This window comes from Cynocephalus volans, chromosome 7, assembly GCF_027409185.1.
Source record: "Cynocephalus volans isolate mCynVol1 chromosome 7, mCynVol1.pri, whole genome shotgun sequence".
NCBI lineage: Eukaryota > Metazoa > Chordata > Mammalia > Dermoptera > Cynocephalidae > Cynocephalus > Cynocephalus volans.
The window spans coordinates 83,092,082-83,113,384 of NC_084466.1; the positions used below are offsets into that span (position 1 = coordinate 83,092,082).

Below are 21,303 nucleotides of genomic sequence, written 5' to 3' on the forward strand. Positions count from 1 at the left end.
AGGTCATCCTCTCTAAAACATGCTATAGTCAAATTGGCAAAACTCAAAGACAAAGAGAGAATCTTAAAAGCTGCAAGAGAGAAGCATCAAGTCACCCATAAGGGAGCCACTATCAGAACATCAGATTTTTCATCAGAAACCCTAAAAATCCAGAAGAGAATGGGATGATATATTCAAAATACTAAAAAACAAAAATTACCAGCCAAGAATATTTACCCAGCAAGGATATCCTTCCAAAATGAAGGACAAATAGTATATTTCACAGACAAACAAAAACTGTAGGAGTTCACTACCACACGACGAGCCTTACAAGAAACTCTCAAGAGAGTACTGGGTCTGGTACCATCACTACCAATGTATACTCAACAAAGAATAAAACCCACCAGTAAAATAAAAATGATAACGATAAAGAAAAAAACAGTTTATCTACCATCCTAAGAAACCAACAAACTCAGAAGACCAACAATAAATCAGAACAAAGGGAACAAAAGATATTTAAAACATCCAAACAAAAATCAATAAAATGCCAGGAGTAAATCAACACCTTTCCATAATAACTCTTAATTTCAAAGGATTGAATTCCACACTCAAAAGACACAGACTGACTGATTGAATTAAAAAGATAGACCCAACAATATGCTGCCTTCAAGAGACTCACTTCACCTGTAAAGACACACATAGAATAAGAGTGAAAGGATGGAAAAAGATATACCATGCAAATAGAAACAAAAAACGAGCTGGAGTAGCTATTTTTATATCAGAAAAAAATAGACTTTAAACCAAAAATAAAAAAAATAAAAAAAAAAGATAAGGAAGGCCACTATATAATGACAAAAGGATCTATCCAACAAGAAGACATATCATAAATATATATGCCCCCAATATCAGAGCAGCCAGCTTTATAAAGCAAACACTATTAGACCTAAAGAGAGAGAAAGGAGATAGACACTAATACCATAATAGTAGGGGACTCGAATACCCCACTCTCAACACTAGCAGTTCTTCTAGGCAAAAAAAACAACAGAGAAACACAAGATCTAAACAACACTTTAGACCGACTGGACTTGGCAGACATCCAAAGAACATTTAATCCAACAACCTCAGAATATTCAGTCTTCTCATCAGCATATGGAACATTCTCCAGGACAGACCACATGTTAGGTCATAAATCAATTCTCAACAAATTCAAAAAAATTGAATTATTCTATGTAATTTTTCAGACCACAATGAATTAAAACAAGAAACCAATAACAAAGAAAACTCTGGAAACTATACAAATAAATGGAAATTAAACAACATTCTACTTAATGACATATGGGTCCAAGAAGAAATTAAACAGGAAATAAAAAAATTTATTGAAACTAATGAAAATAATGACACATCATACGAAAACCTGTGGAATACTGCAAAAGCAGTACTAAGGCAGAAATTTATCACATTAAATGCTTACTTCAGAAGAATGGAAAGATGGCAAATAAACAACCTAACACTTCACCTTAAAGAACTAGAAAAACAAGAACAATCCAAACCCAAAGTTAGAGATGGAAAAAAATAATTAAGATTAGAACAGAACTAAATGAAATAGAAACCCAAAAAACAATACAAAAGATCAATGAAACAAAAAGTTGGTTTTTTTCAGAAGATAAATAAAATTGACAAGCCATTAGCAAGGCTAACTAAAAAAGGAAGAGAGAAGACCCAAATAACAAAAATTAGAAATGAAAAAGGTGATATTACAATCAATACCTAAGAAGTACAAGGAATCAGTAGAGACTACTATAAACCACTATACACCAACAAATTTGAAAATTTGGAGGAAATGGATAAAATCCTGGACACACAAACTACCAAGACTGAGCCAAGAAGATATAGAAAATATGAACAGACCAGTAACAATCAAAGAGATTGAAGCTGTAATCAGCAGTCTCCCAACAAAGAAAAGCCCAGGACCAGATGGCTTCACTGCAGAATTCCAACAAACATTTAAAGAAGAATTAATACCAATTCTCTACAAACTATTCCAAAAAATTGAAACCGAGGCCATTCTCTCAAACTTATTCTATGAGGCAAACATCACTCTGATACCAAAAACCAGACAAAGATACAACAAAAAAAGAAAATTACAGGCCAATATCTTTGATGAATACTGATGCAAAAATTCTTGATAAAATACTAGCTAATAGAATACAGCAACACATACATAAATTTATATACCATGATTGAGTGGGATTCCTCCCAGGGATACAAGGTTGGTTCAACATACACAAATCAATAAATGTGATACACCACATCAATAAAATCAAAGACAAAAACCATACGATCATCTCTACAGATGCTGAAAAAGCATTTGATAAAATTCAACATTCATTCATGATAAAGACTCTATAAATTGGGTATAGAAGGGAAGTATCTCAACACAATTAAAGCCATATATGATAAACGCACTGCCAATATCATCCTGAATGGGAAAAAGGTGAAAGCTTTTCCCTTAAGAACAGGAACAACACAGGGATGCCTGCCCACTCTCACCACTCCTATTCAACATAGAGTTTCGAGTACTAGCCAGAGCAATCAGGGAAGAAAAGGAAATAAAGGGCATCCAGATTGGAAAAGATAAAATCAAACTGTCCCTGTTTGTGTACCACACAATCCTACATACAGAACAGCCTACAGACTACAAAAAAACTCTTAGAGTTGATAAATGATTTCAGCAAAGTTGCAGGACACAAAATCAACATGCAAAAATCAGTAGCATTTCTACACTCCAACAATGAACTAGCTGAAAAAGCTAGCCCAATTACAATAGTCACCAAAAAAATAAAATACCTAGGAATAAAGTTAACCAAGGATTTGAAAAATCTCTCTGACTCAAACTACAAACCACCATTGAGAGAAATGAAAGAGAACACAAGAAGATGTAAAGATATCGCACACTCTTGGACTGGAAGAATGAACACTTTGAAATTGTCCATACTACCCAAAGTATCTACAGATTCAATGCTATCCCTATCAAAATTCCAATGACATTCTTCTCAGACATGGAAAGAACAATTCTAACTTTCATATGTAATAACAAAAGACCACAAATAGCCAAAGGAATCCTGAGCAAAAAAAATAAAACTGGAGGCATAACACTACCTGGCTTTATACCACAAAGCTATAGTAACCAAAACAGCATGGTACTGGCATAAAAACAGACACACAGACCAATGGAACAGAATAAAGAATCCAGAAATCAACCCATGCACCTACAGCCATCTGATCTTCAACAAAGGCACCAAGACTACACCCTGGGGAAAAGACTGCCTCTGCAGTAAATGGTGCTGGGAAAATTGGACATTTATATGTAGGAGAATGAAACTAGACCTATATCTCTCACCATATACCAAAATCAATTCAAAATGGATTAAAGAATTAAATATATGTCCTGAAACAATAAAACTCCTTAAAGAAAACATACAGGAAATACTTCAGCAAGTAGGAGCATGTATGGACTTTATGACTATGACCCCAAAAGCATGGGCGACCAAAGGAAAAATAAATTATCAAACTAAAAAGCTTCTACAAAGCAAAAGAAACAATTAACAGAGTTAAAAGACAACCAACAGAGTGGGAGAAAATATTTGCAAAATATACATCTGACAAAGGATTAATATCCAGAGTATACAAGGAACTCAAACAACTTAACAGCAAAAAAACAAGTAACCCAATTTAAAAATGAGCAAAGGAGCTAAACAGGCATTTCTCAAAGGAAGATATATAAATGGCAAACAGACACATGAAAAAATGCTCAACATCACTCAGCATTCAGAAAATGCAAATCAAAACCACTTTGAGATACCATCTCACTCCTGTTAGGATGGCTAATATCCAAAAGACTGAGAATGATAAATGCTGGTGAGGATGCAGGGCAAAAGGAACTCTCACACACTGTTGGTGGGACTGAAAAATGGTGCAGGCTTTATAGAAAATAGTATGGAGGTTCCTCGAACAATTACAGATAGATCTACCTCATGACCCAGCTATTCCACTGCTGGGAATATACCCAGAGGAATGGAAATCATCATGCTGAATGGATACTTGTACTCCCATGTTTACTGCAGCACTATTTACAATAGCCAGGTGTTGGAACCATCCTAAATGCTGAGCATCAGATGAATGGATAAGGAAAATGTTATGTATCTACACAGTGGAACACTACTCTGCTGTTAAAAAAAAAAAAAAATGAAATACTACCCTTTGTAGCAACATGGATGGACTTAGAGAAAATTATAGTAAGTGAAATAAGCCGGGTACAGAAAGAGAAATACCACATGTTCTCACTTATTTGTGGGAGCTAATGAAAATAAATAAATAAATAAATATACAAACAAACAGGCGGTGGGGGGGGAGAAGTCACAACAATCACAACAATTCCTTGAACTTGTTAAGACAAGTGAACAGATATGAATTCGATGGGGGGTAGGGGGAAGAGGGAGAAAGGAAAAGGAGGAATTGGTAAAGGCACATGAAAATCAACTACATTGTATTTTGATAAAGTAAAATAAAAATTACCCCCCCACACACACACACGAAAGTACCATATGTATATGTATATATGTGTACAAGCACATCAAAGGTCTGGAAGGAAATATCCCAAATGGGTTACCTCTACAGGGGAATGAGCAGAGGTGAGACTCAAAGGACACTTTAATCGCAAATGTGTTTCAAGTTTTTTGAAAAAATATATATTCAGGTATTATTTGTATAATTAATGTTTTTATTTAGTACAAACAACTAGAAGATATTAGATGTTTCAATAACAAACCATTACAGGGAAAAAAACTGTAATAAAATCAAGAATGGATAGGAAGAATTTTTTTAAAAAATAAAAAGAAGGCAATAATAATGGCCTTCCAAATAATTACAATAAATGTTAATGGACGAATTTACTTATTAGTAGCTAAGACTCACATATTGCACCAAGCACTATTAAAAGTTTTACATATATTAATTCATTTAATTCCTACCAAATGCAATAGAAGCCATTAGTATTTCCATTTTACAACAAAGAAACTGAGGAACCAATAATTAAGTAAACTGACCAACACCACATAGCCAGTTTATGGCAAAGCCAGCATTCAAGCGGAGGCAAACAAGACTCAGAGTCCACGTTCTCAACCACTACACCAAACACAGTCTCCACTAAAAGAAAGCAACATACAAACGGAGTTTTTTAAAAAAAAAAACTAAATATTCAAGAGCACGTCTAAAACAAAATAACCAAGAAGGCTGGAAATGGAGGGAATAAAAAACAAAAAGATACACCAGGCAAATGCTAACAAAAACAGGACAGGTTCAGCACTACTAACATAGGCACAATAGAAACTTGAGGTTAAAAAGCAATAAAACAGATGGAGGCAAAGACACAGTTCATTTTTAAGGGGTAAAACCTCATTAAAAAATGACAAGCATGAACATTTATTATTCTTTTTGTAGAAGACCCAAGACACATTTTTCAGAACCCAAACAAAAAACAAGATTTGAATAATACAATTAACAAGTTTCAATTGATAGTTTAAATGCTGTATGTAAATGTGAATCTGTGCATTCTTTTCAAAAAAATCAAGACTTTACATTCTTTTTAAAAGAAATACACAGAAAAGCTGCAAAAAATGACCAGGAATTAGGTCACACAAAAAAGTCAATAAATTGCAAAAAGTTGACATTACACAGTAAACACAATGCAATTAACTTAGAAATGAATAACATTTAAAAATGAAGGGATATGGTAAGTTGTTTCTGGCATTTTCATTGTTGAGTCTGAATCCCTGTTCTGGCTGACCTGAGAGTTCTTCAGGAAAGGACTAAACTGCTCTGACTGCGCCCCAGGAATGCCAAGGCAATGCTGAGCAAGTGGAAGGGGTGGACCTCTAGACTCAAAGAAGAAGGGGCTGGCCATCCTTGCCCAACAAACGTATTCACTACTCAGGGGTCACTTCTGCCCTGAAGAGGGAAGAAACCCCCTCGCAGATCAACTCTTGTACAGCTAGCTGAGAAGCTGGCCCCAAGAAGAGAATACAAAGTAAATGCCCTGACAGGAAGTAGAAGAAAAGAACAGAAGAAAAAGAAGAGAATGGCAAGGAGTAGCTACTTTTATGGGGGCTGGAAACAGTGTCAAAAGTATGAAAAGAAAATCGTCCCATACCACTCCCCAAAACTTCATTCTGAGGTAAAAATGAACAAATGCTAATAAAATGGATAAAAGTGCAAATAATAAAGGTCTTATAAAGACTACATAAAGAACTCTCAAAACTCCATAACAAACTATCCAACTTTTTTTAAACGGGCAAAAGATTTGAACAGACCCTTCACTAAAGAAGATACTCTGATGGTAAACAAGCACGTGAAAGATGCTCAAAACCATTAGTCATTAAGGAGAGGCAAATCATAACTGCCGTGAGATATGACTGTGCACCTATCAGAATAGTTAAACTTAAAAAAGACTGGCCATACAAAGTATCAGTGAGGATATGGAGAAACTGCAACTCTCATATGCTGCTCAAAGAATGTAAATTAATTTTTGGAAAACAGTTTGGCAGTTTCTTAAAAAGCTAAACATACATTTACCATGTGATCCAGCCATTGTACTCCTAGGTATATACCCAAAAGAAATAAAAGAGGGCTGGCCTGTTAGCTCAGTTGGTTAGAGTGTGGTGTTATAACACCAAGGTCAAGGGTTTGGATCCCCATACAAGCCAGCTGCAAAAAATAAAATAAAATAAACAAAAGCATATGCCCACATAAAGACTAGTACATAAACAAATGTTCACGCAGCTTTATCTGTCATAGCCCAAAACTAGAAAAAATCCTAACAGCCATCAGCAGGTAAATGGATAAACAAACCGCATTCCACCCATACGATGGAATACTACTGAGCAATAGCATGGAATGAACTACTAACACATACAACAACAGAGATGAGTCTCTAAATAACTATGTTGAATAAAAGTCAATTAAAAAAAAGTACATACTGTATGATTCCACTTGTATATGTTCTAGGAAATGCAAACTAATCCACAGTGACAAAAAGCAGATACATCAGTGGCTACCTGAGGGTGGAGAGATGGGAGGAAGAGATGACACAGGGCCATGAGGAAACTTTCGTGCATAATCACGTGTTCACTGTCTCCATTGTGTTGATGGTTTTATGGGTGTATGCACATTTCAAAACTTATCAAATGGTATGTTTTAAATAAGCATAGTTTACTGTACATCAATTATGCCTCAATGAAGTGGTTTAAAAAATGGATCAACAGAGGTAGATAAGAGTAAGACAAATTGGAAAATGACTGAATATTTAATATTTACATTCTACAATGACAGTCAAGTAAAAATAAATCTGCTGTTAGCCACAGACACAGGACTGAATATCATGATAGAAGAAACAAGGGATGAAGGATAAATTTAGGAATTGAACTGGCACATCTCCTAAAGGGTACTTTCAAAAGGCCACAATTATTGGGCATAACAGGGACAGCAAACAGAAATGGTAAATGAATTCTTAACTAAGAAAGGTTTTCCCCTGGACACTACCCTCATTTGAGAAGAATTTGTTCCTCCATCCTAGTCAGAAAGTATACCACTCCATTTAGTCTGAACAGACAGCTCTTCTTCCAGAGGCCTGGAAATCCAGCACAGCAGCCAAAGGAGCAGATGGCACAACAGGCAGACACCCAAGTTCTTCAAGAGCTGAGACCTGGGCTAGGTTATTTAAGACCTCGATAAGCTGCAAGTCCTTCTTAAAACACAGAAGCAATAATATCTGCCTGGTTATCTCAAAGGGCTGCGATGAGATGATATACCTGAAAGGCCTCCACAAACTATAAAGTGGAACACAAATACATACTAGGTAGTATTCATATTTTTAAAAAAATGCTTACCTGACAAATTAAAAAATTAACTACCTCCCTTTTCTCATTAATTGGATAGAAAGAGGAAGAAGTTGTTTATCAGCACCACGATCAGGCTGTAATCACATTGTGATGTATATGAAAAGCTCATAAGCTGTTTACTGCATTATTATTATTATTTATAATCCACATTAAATACTTGTTTAGTTAATGCTCTTTTAAAAACCCTAAAATTGTTAGCTACTTATTCAAGGTACAATAAAAACATGACCTACAAATATTTTACAAACACGACTTTAAATTTAGCTAAAGCTGCATTATTTTTATAATACATCAATAAAAACACTCAAAAGCTAAATCAAGAGTATTTTAACACTTGCTAGAGAGATATGACTTTCTGAAAAATACTGATCTCGAAGAATTCAAAAAATTCACAAAGAATTTTTAAGTTCTCAGAATCTATCTGTTATGGCCTATGTTCAAAGTTCAATTCTCGAAGAGCTCTAGTTTTTGTTCCTAACCATCTAGATAACAACAAATTACAAGTCTTACAAAAAATTAGCATCTCCTCTTTTTGTTAGAAAAATATATTATTTATTTGTTATATATATTTGTTAGAAAAATATATTATTTTTGCTACTTTACTCTTGTCTATCAATTATTTGCGAATGACATTCACCACACAAATTATGAAAGAAAATCCCAAATGCATTAAAAAGAAATTTAAATTCCAAGAGGAAACAACAAATTATAAAATACAAACTGGGACAATTTGCCTAGTATGTAAAGAAAACAGTTTCCGTGCCCTGAAATGTCAAGCTGAACCACAGGAAATCACCATTTTTGTTGGCTAAAAATGGTCAAATATTGGCAATCTCATATGAACAATCATAAACCAGGATATTGTCAAAACAGCAGTAAAGCCGTGTAATCCACCAACAGCTCCCCAGGACACATGCTACCAAACCTGGATTTCTGTGTTTTTAGACAAGAAACATCTTGATGGCATTATTTTTGGCAACTACAAACTGTGCTCATGAAAGAAAGTTAATATAAATTAAATGCTGTTATTTTAGCTAACAATTCCCATTTCTCTGAACCATGAAAAGGCAGTTAGAGAAACACTAGATAGTAAAATATCTCAAATTTACAACCTACTACTTGGTCTCAAAACATCCACCTCTGACATCCTATCAGTTCCATTCTTCTGAACATATCCCAACAAATAAACAGTGATTACCATCAAAAAGGATCAGTCAGGGTTTCTGGGTAACTTTTCAGAAAATCAATCAAACAATCAAGATCATAATGGTAGTAAACCAGTTTAATGATGAAATTTGGGAACACCTGACCACACATCGTGGCTCAAAAAGGTTAAGTAACTTACCCAAAGTGACATAACTAATAAATACAGTTCTATCAAAAAAAAAAAGAAAGAAAGAAAAAGAAAGAAAGAGAAATAATTTAAAAATCAAGAAAAACAAAAAACAAACAAAACCAGTTATATCAGATGACAAAGTCTTAGAATGTTTCAGCCACAAAGCCCCTTTGTATTAGAGTCACTATTTGGGTGCCCAATGTCTTCTAGATGCTTTGAGTATTATTTCCGATGCTTCCAACAGATGAAGGAACTAAGGTTCAAGGATTTAAGTGGATTTTTCACAAAAACTAGAGACTGTACTTTTTAGCATGCAAACACAAGATTATGTATTAACTCCTGAGCTTATTACACTCGCTATATCACTCTATACTATACCGTTCTGCCTTACCAAGTAAGTACTCAGGAGTTAATACATAACCTTGTGTTTCTATCATTAAAATAGAAAGACACACAATTATTAAACCATATATTCATTTAAATTTCTAAGCATTCTACTCAGGCTATAAAACTGTTTCATTAGCAAGGGACTTAGAAATAAATCCACTAAAAACATCCAGAAACACTGGATGTATTGTTGCATAACTATCCCAGGCAGGTGGGACTGGAACTCAGGCTCCAGCTCTACACTACCACCCATCATGAAAACAAGCATGTATTTAGACATTACTGAGCTGAAATCATTAGGCATAATACACAGCTTATACGTTATACAAAACATGCCCATTTATTCTACGGCATGGACAGCACGCATACAAAACAATTTTAACTTACCCAAAGCTAAATGATAGTTATAATACATTCAAAAAATAATTTTGTTTGCCCTCTTAGAATCTAAGAGGACATCTTAACATCGTTTCAGATAGCCCTTTTCTTAAGTTAAAAAAACAAGAGCTACTTAATGGAGTTTAAACCAATACATATCTTTTAAGTACCACACACAGTTTTCCTGATTACACTCATATTAGCAGAAAGAAGAAAATGCTGACATAAGACTCTCCCAGCAGAGGATGCTCACTTTTAACTTTAAGGAAAACAGTAACTTAAAACCACAAGTGATAAATGTTGCCTTGCTTTCAGGACTTTCCAATTCATTTCATAAGCACAAAAAACCAAAATGCAGTAAAATAGTGTCTACTGGCATTTGGCATCCAGCCCCACTTCCTTCTGTCCTCTCTCCTGCCTCAGAGGCTGGATAGTGAAATCTACATTTCTCAGGCTCCCTCGCTGGAGGAATTCTGAATTGTATTTATTTCTTCTTTCCCCAGCTGTATGCCTTTTCTTTTTCTTGCTTTAGAGCACTGGCTAGGATCTCCAGTACAATGTCGAATAGAAATGATAAAGAGACCATCTTTGCCTTTTTCCAAAGTGTTAAGTGAAAGCATTTAGTCTTTCATCAATAATTATATTAGCTGTAGGTTTTCCATAGATAACTTTAACAAGTTCAGGAAGCTCCCTTCTATATCTACTTTTCTGAGAGTTTTCCTTCTATTCCTATTTTTCTGAGTTTTTATCATGAATGGATGATGAATATTGTTAAATGCTTTTTCTTCATCTATTGAGATGATCACAAGAGTTTTTTTAATTCTCTTCCTTATTCTGTTAATATTAGGAATTACATTGATTTTCAAATATTGAAGCAACCTTGTACTCCTGGAATAAATGGCACTTGGGAATGATGTATTATGCTTTTTTTATATATTGTATTCAATTTGCTAATATTTTATTAAATAATATCTTTGGGTTTTGTATCAGGGTAATACTAGCCTCATAAAATAAGCCTGTGTTCCTCTTTTCTAGAGTTTTTGTTTGTTTTGTTTTTTTTGCAGCTGGCCAGTAAGGGGATCTGAACCCTCAACCTTGGTGTTATCAACACTGCCCTCTAACCAACTGAACTAATCAGTCAGCCCCTATTTTCTATAGTTTGTATACAAATGGTATTAAAGGTTGGTAGAATTCACCAGTAAATGCCATCTGGGCTTAGAGCTTTCTTTGTAGGAGGTTTTTAACTACAAATTCAATTTATTCGATAAAGAGTTATAACTGCTATCCATTTCTTCTTGAGTATGGTTTGGCAGTTTGTGTCTTTGATGAAATTTGTCTATTTATCCAAGTTATCAAATGTATTAACATTAAGTGGTTCACAACATTACCTTATCCTTTTCATGTCTGTAGGATCTATACTGATGGTCCCACTTTCTTTTCTGATAATAGAAATTTGTTTTCTCTCTTTGTTTTTGTTCCTGATTAGTCTGGCTACAGGTTTATCAATTTTATCTCATCAAAGAACCAGCTCTTTGTTTCACTAATATTTTTTCTTTTGTTTTCCATTTCATTGATTTCTGTTACCTTTGTCATGTCCTTCCTCTTGTTGAGTTTAATTTGCTCTTGAGTTTCTGATTTCTTAGGTTTAGACTACTATTTCAAACTTTTGTTTTTGAATATAAGCATTTAACATTATAAATTTACCCTTAAAAGCAGTGCTTAAGGCACATCACATACATTTTGATACGCTGTTTTCACTTTCATTCAATTCAAAATATTTTCTGATTTCTCTTATGACTTCCTCTTTGACCCGTGAGTTTTCAGAATGTAATAGTTAATTTTACAATATTTGAGAATTTTCCAGATGTCTGATACTGATTTCTAGCTTAACCCACTGTGATGAGATAACACAGATATATTCCTGAAAAATTACCCGTAAAGTGAAAGTGTGAAAATCAAATTCAACTTTCCTATGGTAAATTAATGTAATGATATGCCAAGGTCAAGGATTAAAGATCAAGTCTTCTAGCTTCTGGTACAGCATCCTTTCATCTACTTTTTATGGCTTCTCTCTATATCAACTCAAAAAACCAAAAGACTTTGGTTATGTTCCCCTTACCCCTCCAAAAAAAAGCAAGCAAGCAAGCGAGAAGGAAAACCCCACATACATCATCTCATCTTATTTTTACAATTCTATAGAACAGGCAAGACAGAGGACAGTATTTAGCACATAAGGAAAATGAAGCTCAAAGAAATCACTTGCCCTACCAGTCTGCTATGTCCCGTTATTCCTAAAGTACCCTTTAAAGATAGAGCAAAATAGATCACTGAAATCCATAAACAACTCAAAAACCTCATTTTAGCCATTGCTGGAGTCAACACTGCATCAATTCAGTGTAAAATTACAGTAAAATCAACTAGGTGTAAGTTTTTAAATTTCAACTTTCTCATATCCATTCATTATTAGCAAGATTCACAAAGTAAAGAACTTGGTTAAACCCCAGGCAAGAAAAAGAAAATGAGCTAAAAATATAGACAGGAAAATGAGATCTTAATTTAATAAAGTCATATACTAGATAGCCACATTTGTTTTTCACACAAAAAAATTAATATAAAAGGAATATATCAAGTTATATTTTTTCTCTTCCAAAGTCCTAAACTGTTGATTAGCATCTAAAGTGCTAAAATATTATCTGCTATTAATATGTCTATATTAAAATGTATTAACATTAGGGCCGACCCGTGGCTCACTTGAGAGAGTGTGGTGCTGATAACACCAAGGCCATGGGTTCAGATCCCTCTATATAAGGATGGCCAGTTAGCTCACTTGGGAGCACGGTGCTGACAACACCAAGTCAAGGGTTAAGATCCCCTTACCAGTCATCTTTAAAAAAAAAAACAATGCATTAACATTAAATGTTTAATATTCAAAATATTAAAATATTTTATGCTAGCCTATTTCCAATTATAATTTTAAACTATAATGTTATAGAAATTAAATGGCTTTAAGGGTAAAAGGCACACATGCTTACCGTATAATCATTGACTTATGGGTTGCAGAAATTTCCCTCAGGTAGCATCATCACTTTGGCTCAGATATCAGTAGTAACAGCAATCAAAATTAAAGCTGAAAAAAAAAAAAAAATTAAATACCAGTAGACAAAATACATTCAAGTCTTCAAGAAAGTCTTAAATTCAAATCTCACATTTCACCAATTTCATTAAGGGAGCACTAATCCCAGAACTAGTTCTTTTTTAATTAGTTTAAGCAAGGAGCTAATAAGGTTTGTGAATTCCTGTATAATTCCAACTCCCTATCCTGGAAAAACCTCTGAAATTAACTTGAAGGACTCACAGTAAATACCAGTCAAAGGGCAAACGAACAAAAAGTTGAGTATATTATAGATATATTCAACTGAACTATTCAAGTCATTTACTCAACAGCACATACATTTTAGGTTTTGTTACTGCCTACAGAATCAATCAATTAACAGTAATCATTCATGTAAGAACTGTACCTGATAAGAGTATTTGTATTAATTTTTCCCACAACAATATTTAAATTCAGTAGTAAAAACGTTGGTGATCATTTTCATAAATGTTTCAACAATATGTATGGTGCATAAAATAGTAAGAAAGATTTAATACCTGCTGAATAGACCCTATAAAATGTTTCCAGAATACTGGATATTAACATCAAGGCTATAGACCAATCCAATAAATATTGTTTGTCAATGCGCTAGAGATATGAGGTATCAAAAAGAATAATATGGCTTCCTACTCAGAGTTATGCTTACTTAGAGAAAATGCATACAAGAAATGTTTAGTGAATAGCATTCATTTGTTCAGCAAAACTTTACCAAGCATCTTGTATAAGTCAGCCCCTCTTTAAACACTGAATGAGCAAAAATGAAGAAAATGTCTGTTCGTGAAAGAACTCAACAGTTTTGGGAGGGTGGCAGATATATGCATATAATTTTAATACAATAAGGCAGATGCAAGCACTGAAGAGCAACACAGCCCGGAGCTGGTGGGATATGCCAAACAGCCTCAGGGAGGTCAACAGGAGGCAGGAGGGAGGCTGGGGAGAAGCAGTCCAGGCACCGGAGGGAACGGAGAAATTGTGCAATTCCAGTATGGAAGAAAAGCAACTTTGAGTCCTCTAAAAAGAAATATCTGGACATGCATGAATTATACGTAGGCTGGTAGATGTGGGGAATCCACACAGTTAACACTGCCACCATCCTTTAGAAACTATTGAAAAAAAAAAATAGAATGATCATTCAGTGATACTCTATTTTATACATTTCCTATTTTGCTTATTTAAAATTGAAAGCAGCACGCAATTTTCTTTCTTTTCCTTAGAAGCATTTGTACAGTATGTTCTTGATTGCAGAATAAAAGAGAAAAGTTGAGTTTTTTCCCAAGTAATTTACATAAGTGATCACCTCATTTCCGAATACAGAAAATTATCCCTGGGTTTTAGAATATCCAGGCCTAATTTTACCTCCACCAGATCAGCTAATTTGACTTGATGATTTTGAGAGTCACCAGCACCACATGCCGCACTTGAGAGACAGGCCTCTCTAGCTAGCTGTGCCTACCCAAGGGCAAGGCAAGTGTCCACACTGCAGGTGTGCTCCAGATGGCCGTTATGTTTAGGAACTATGAGTAACTCTTCTTTTGAGAAACCCAGTTACAAATTTTCCCATTTGTGTGAAAGGCTATGAAGTTATTATTGTGATTAGCCAGTATTTGGTAAACACTTCACTCAGGTCTAAGCATAGTGCTAACACCTCACATACATTTAAACTTAGTCCTCACGGGTAGGTAATATCTCCATTAAAAAATAAAAATATTAGGATTGGAAGGGATTTGCCCAGGATCACCCAGCAAGGAACAGGAAGAGCCAGGACGAGTCTGACCACAAAGTCACTGCTCTTAATATCTATGTTATACTGTCTCCTTTTGGACAAGTACACATGCATTTTTCTTCCTACTGAGCTGCTAACATTTTGAACATAAGGCAGGAACCATAAAGGTCTTGAAGAATTAACTAGACTTTGTGAGTGTGCAGCCTCATTTCATACTGGAAAGCGTATCTTTAACTCCTTTGAAGTTACAGGGTAAGGTTATCAAGTATGAAACACAGCACTTCTACTAAGAGGTGCAATACTGGCCAGCACAGGGAAGCACATTTATCCGCACCACCATCATTCCAATTCTGTTTATGTCCATGGTCAAGCTCTAGGTGGAGCTGACAGTGCTGTCCTGTGGCTACTATCTAGAAGCATTAGTTGTCCCATAATTTTCTACCTCTGGACTTGCATCCGTGAGGCTCGCCCGGCCAGGAACGCCCTCCTCTCTTCTAGCTTACAGGTATCCAGATTGTCTCTAGCCTTCAGAATGCAACTACTACTACAGCCTCCTTCAACCACCCATGCTTCTCTCTAGCTGTTCAATAAACACACATATATGTGGTTATGTGTCAGGCATTTTGTGTGTCCCTACTCTGGAATGACCAAAGCCCAATCCTGCACCAAGAGCCTCTGGGTCCACCAGAAGAAAAGTCATACAGTGAAAAAAGCAAGCAACATTCATTCAGTGTGGTCAGGGCTGTAACAGGTGCACGCATGGTATTAGCAGAGCACACAGGAGGGGATGACTGACCCTGGAGGGAGGCAGTGGCAGGGAAGGCTTCACAGAACTGGTCACTGAATTTGAGCCTTAATTCAGATGACAGATGATGGAGACTTAAACTAAGACAAGGGAGAAGTTTTTAAAGTGAACAAATCTGAGAGACGTAGATCTTGAGAGATGAAGGGGATGGGGTGCTGAGATGTCTCTCAGGCTGTGGGGTAAACGAATAGTCTGGGGCAGCACTGTCCAACTGAATTCCTGCAATGATGGAAATGTTCCACTGAGCTACAATGCCCAACATGGTAGCCTCCAGCCACATGGAGTGCTGGACTGAGCACTTGAAATGTGACTGATATGACTCAGGACTGAATTTTTCTATTTTATTTCATTTTAATTAATCTTAATTTAAATAGCAGCATGTGGCTAGTGGCTCCTATATTTGACAGTACTGTACTAAGGTTTTTGGCTTGACAGAGTTGGGTTGAAGGTGTTATTAGTAATATCTGAGAAAAGACATACTTTGATGAAAAGCATATAGAGACTCAAATTCTTGTTGAATAAAAGAATGAACAAATCAAAGAATAGAGAAACAAACTAGGTGATCTCTAAGGACTGCCCTCCCTCTAAAATCCCATCCAAGATCATCCTTTGTTCATTTGGGTTCCAATTAATGGCCTCAATATGATGGCATTATATTGATAGTAATCATGCTATCTCCAGGTCTCATAATCCAGGTCTCATCATAATCATATGATGGCATCATATTGATAGTAATCATGCTGTCTCAGGTCTCAGTCTAATTGTTAAAATACTACTATTAAGTAAAAATTCCTTATACCATTCAGTTTTTAAGGGGGGGGGGGCCTATATCATGAAACCATAGCAAGTCACAATTTAGGAAATAATCACAGACCAAAGTCAAACCAAGATAAATAACTGCCAAGTAAAAAAGTGCCTTTTTCTAAATTAAAGAGGGGAAGGGAAAAAGAGGACCAAACAGCTTTGTATTAATCAACATTCCAGGTAATTTCAAATACAGACAGGTCATTCACCTGTAACAGTTCACTTTACATTGAGTTTATATTCCTCTGTACTCTGATGAGAAAAACGACTACATTTATCTCGTATCTAATTTTGTTCTACAGCGCATTTTACAACGTCAGCAATAATAAAGTTTTTCATAGTAATATGCCCTTTAATCTTACCTACTCATGACATCCAAAGTCAATATGAAATAAGAATTCTGTGATATGAAAATGTTTAACCTGAGAACAGGTTAGGTCTAAATGACTCATTGTTAATTTGCCGATATTATCCTAATCTGACTGTATTCAGATTTTTGTTTACTATTTGGGGCCTTGCTATCTCTCTTAAGCCTCGTTTTCCAGAAATCAGAAGCTAGTGTATATACAACACTCACACGTGCTATAGATATAGCTCTATTTCCCCAATTCATTTACCAGCATTATCTCCTACTGGCTGAAACCTGGCTGAAATTGTACATTCTTCTTTTCACTTCTATCCATGAGATCATGTCCCCAATGTTCTCAAATATTCACATATGAAGTTCTATTTACAAGATTATTAGACACTACAGACATGTAGCCACTACGAGTATTAGCTTCAGAGAAACATATTTTATTAGAATGTCAAATGCAAATTTTTTAGCGAGAAGCATTTGTCTAGCACAATAAAACAGCAATCATTGTGTTTTTCTTCTGGTCTCTCAGGCTGATTATCTGAGCTTCAATTCCCCGTTGCTAGAACAGTCCCTATCTTTTAAAGCAGAGCCAGTCTGAACAGATTTAGCAGGCCCCACCATTCAATTCAACATACCACTGAACTCTTAATGTGGAAGGTGAGGAAAAAACAATATCAAGTAATAAGATCCTTAACCCACCCCTCAAAGCTTTATCTGAAGAGGGAGAGTAAACAAACACAAATAAATATAAAATGAGCAGAAGGGATACTGCCATAACTTAAAATAACAATGTTAGCTGATATTCACTGAACACCTATATGCATCTCAGGTAGGTGCACTTTCATTTTAATACTCAATTCTTAATACTTAATATGAGAGAGCAAATAAAAGAAAAATTCTCCCAGAATTGAATACTTTTTTCATTTGAAAGTTATTTAGCACAGACCTAAATACAAGAGTCATAAAACAATATTTTCTTCCCCTTCCATTTAATGAACAACTACCTAGTAAAATACAAAGAAAGAGTAACCAGTTCCTGATATAACATGACTTTGCAAAGATCCGTGACTGGCCCATACCTTTGACCTAACAGTCCCTGCCCAGAAAATCTAATAGCCCAGATCTCATCAACCACTCATCAATTCACTCAAATATTTACTAGTGTTAAACAAAGTTTATGAAGGCCATTGTTTCAGACTGAGCTCAGCACTAGGCCCCAGCAGACCAGACCAGACCACAGTGGAGTCATTGGTGCCAATTGTCTCGTCATTGGTGCCAACTGTCTCGTCATTGGTGCCAATTGTCTCGTAATCAAACTGAACTCTGAAATGGGCCAGTTTTCCTCCCCCCACCCACACCCCCCAAAAAAACACCAGGAGATTCACAGCAACCAGTCAGAAGAGGACCAGTTTATCTGAGCCAGCATAATAAGAAAGTTCCATCTGTTTTAACCCTATAAGGAAAGTAATTTTGGAACAACCAATCCACTTCTCATTCCTATTCTTTCTTCAGCTGTTTTCTGTCTAAAAAGCCTACCTCCTCTGTTCAGCTGATCAGAACACGCATTCTATTTTACAGAATGAGATGTTGCCTGATTCTAGAATCATAAATAAAAGTCAATTCGATCTTTAAACTAAATTTGTTATAACTTTGTCTTGTGACACCAGCCTCCTACTATGCATTAGAAATATAACCATGAATCAGACAGAAGTAAAGCTATATAGAGAAAGACACCATACTGCAAGCTGGAAAGTGCTAAGTGGCAAGAGAGATACATGCAAAGTGTTGAGAAGACTAGTTCCAGCTGCAGTAAACAAGAAAAGATCTAAGATTTGCATGTGGAACAGTGACATGAAGACACTGACTTCTGTCCTCTGAGATGCACAGAGTATGCAAAGTTAATATAAAGATAAATGCTCAGCATCATAGAAATACTGCGCTATCAAGAGGCGGTCAGTGAGTTCCCAGATGCAAAGTTTGCTCCTGAAGTAGAGTTGTGTGTATGTGTATCCGCCAGTCCATCTCCAGGAAACCCAGGGGCCCCACATAGTTGAACCGCAGCAATGTAGGCGTGGAAGGCCTGCAAGACCACCCCCACTTAGTTCAGGCTCGCTCTAGCACACCCCATCCGCTTCTACTAGAGCACTGTTGAGACGGGGGGGCGGGGATCATGACTTGTAACCCCACTCACTAAGCACTACTGGAAATAAGGCTTTCTCTATACGCAGTTACGTAAAACCAGTGCTTCAGGTGCTGCCCACTGAATCCAGCGTCTGGGCCGCTCCGCCTGCCCACCTCCAAGGCTCTGAAGGCAGGGCAGGCACCGGCCCATTGCTCCAGGAGACGCAGCGCTCACAGCCGGTCTCTCCGCCCTGGGCCACTGCCACACGCGGCGCACCCCACTCCGCAGCACTACGGGCAGCCACGTCCAATTCCTGGGAACGGGACCCCCAGGCCCGCCCTGCCGGACGCCAGCCGCGTTCCCAGGGCGGTCCCCCCCTCCTCCTCCGCCCCAATCACCCCGACGCCCCAGCACCGGCAGGACACACGCAGGTCCTTGCCAGGTCTTCAGGCGCCTGACTAGTGAACGACACTCCACGGTCACTTCTACTGCAAAGCGCTGCTCAACTACCTCTTCGTGCCTGCCGCATAGGCCACGTGCAGCCTCCAGTTCAAACAGGCTTCACACACACTGGGAGACGCCAGGCAGCTTATTTACACCTAAGTTTCTACAACTACAAAAATGGGACTGTGAGGATTAAATGAGCTACTCCAGGGGAATAGCCGGTCTCAGCATATAACAAGCAATAAAGAGTACCAATCCCTGCGACGGCACACCAGGAGCACCCCACCGCGACGTGCCATCCGCAGAGGGGAAGCATGCCACTGCTCCTGCTGTCGTCCCCAGGGCTCCACAGAGAAAGGTCATGGCAAAGTATCCATCAATGCGGGTCCAGAACAAAACAATGACCAAATGAGCACACAGCAAACTAAAACCTGACTTAAGAAATTCATATTTAGTCCATTCTCAAATGTGTCTAGTTATTCCTTACTACTGCAAAAAGTGCTGATCTGAGAGATCAAAGATTTTAGAGGTTGAAAATGGTCAGAAATTCATAGTAAACATAATTGGTTTTCAAAGGAAAAATTGATTATCTAATTGTAAAGTTCTGCCTATATGTTGTTGTTAGGGTTTTTTGTTTTTGTTTTTGTTTTTGTAATGTTTGTGGTAGAGAGATCTGGCCCCACAGCAGCCACCTCTGAGTCCTAATAATTTTACCCCCAACTCCATTCTCCACTGGCACAAATCTTTTTCTTTTTAATTCCTAGCATTTGGTCCAATGCTTGGCACATGGACAATATTCAAAAAACATTTGTCAAAGAAGTGAACTTTCTCAATTGCTTAGTTACAAAAAAAAAAATCACAATGCATCTTCCTGACCTACTTCAACCAGAAAACCTGGACTTTCCTTGTATTTAGTATCCTCGTGTTGGCTCTGTGATTAACATTTTTAAATGTCAGTAAAGGCAAAAAGCATGAGAATTTGAGTCAACAGAACAGTTGTTTCAATTCAACTAGTTAATGAGCTTCTTTGCAATGGGCATAAAAAAGATAAATAACAACAACTTGATTGCAATAAAATAAGGCTTGAGGAGAAACTGCTGACCAGGAGGAAGTAAAAAAGCTGTTTGGCAACATTACAGAACAATCTACAATTATTAAATACAAATGTGGAGTGGTACCAATTGGCATCATTATGCAGTTTTCTTCAGCAATACTCAGAGGTGGCCTGAGAACTGGAGGAAAAAAGCTAGCAGGCGGGGCAAGTGTGGGGGACAGAGGGTTGGAGGTCCTAGGGTGGAAGCAAACTGACTAAAAGGAAGGGCTTGAGGACAGGAAAAACAGGAGCAAGCCAAAGGATCCTGGAATCTTTGTCCAGAATTTTGCAGATAACATAATACAACAAGGTTACCAGTTACAAAATCCCAGAATCCCAGAACTTTTAAAACTCCCTTCTTCTAAAAAGTGGGACACTGTGTTCTTGGCCAACCTTCCAGTCCTTCCTGTTGCTCTTCACCTCACAAAGATTACAAACCAGTGGCTTCCAGGGAGGCCCGTGAAGATAAGTTGAAACCTTGAAACAGATCCAACCCAAGTAAAAAGATTTTCTTGTCTAAACTACTTTATATTTTTCTGTTTAAACTACTGAATCCTATAACTGTAATTTATCCCTGATTCAAAGAGATGCTAAAAATGGCCTGTTTCAGAACATAGAATGAGAAACCTCATGTAATTTTGCTACTAAATGGGCTCCTATTTTTTTCACAGCTCAGTAACTTATTCTTCAAATAAATTTCCTGTTTATTAACCAAAAAATTAAAAACACTTCAGATACACATTAAACATTAATTTTCAATACTAATTA

The 21,303-nt window shown here is 36.6% G+C and overlaps 1 protein-coding gene across 3 annotated transcripts in view; it reads right to left on the reverse strand.

Annotated features, from left to right (window-relative positions):
* The window catches only part of WASF3 (WASP family member 3), a 118,663-nt gene that overhangs the window by 61,922 nt on the left and 35,438 nt on the right, over positions 1 to 21,303 (reverse strand). For all 3 annotated transcript variants that reach the window (XM_063102791.1, XM_063102790.1, XM_063102793.1), the window contains exon 2: positions 13,068 to 13,162. The gene's annotated coding sequence lies outside the window, so the exon portion shown is untranslated. The remainder of the gene's footprint in view (positions 1 to 13,067; positions 13,163 to 21,303) is intronic.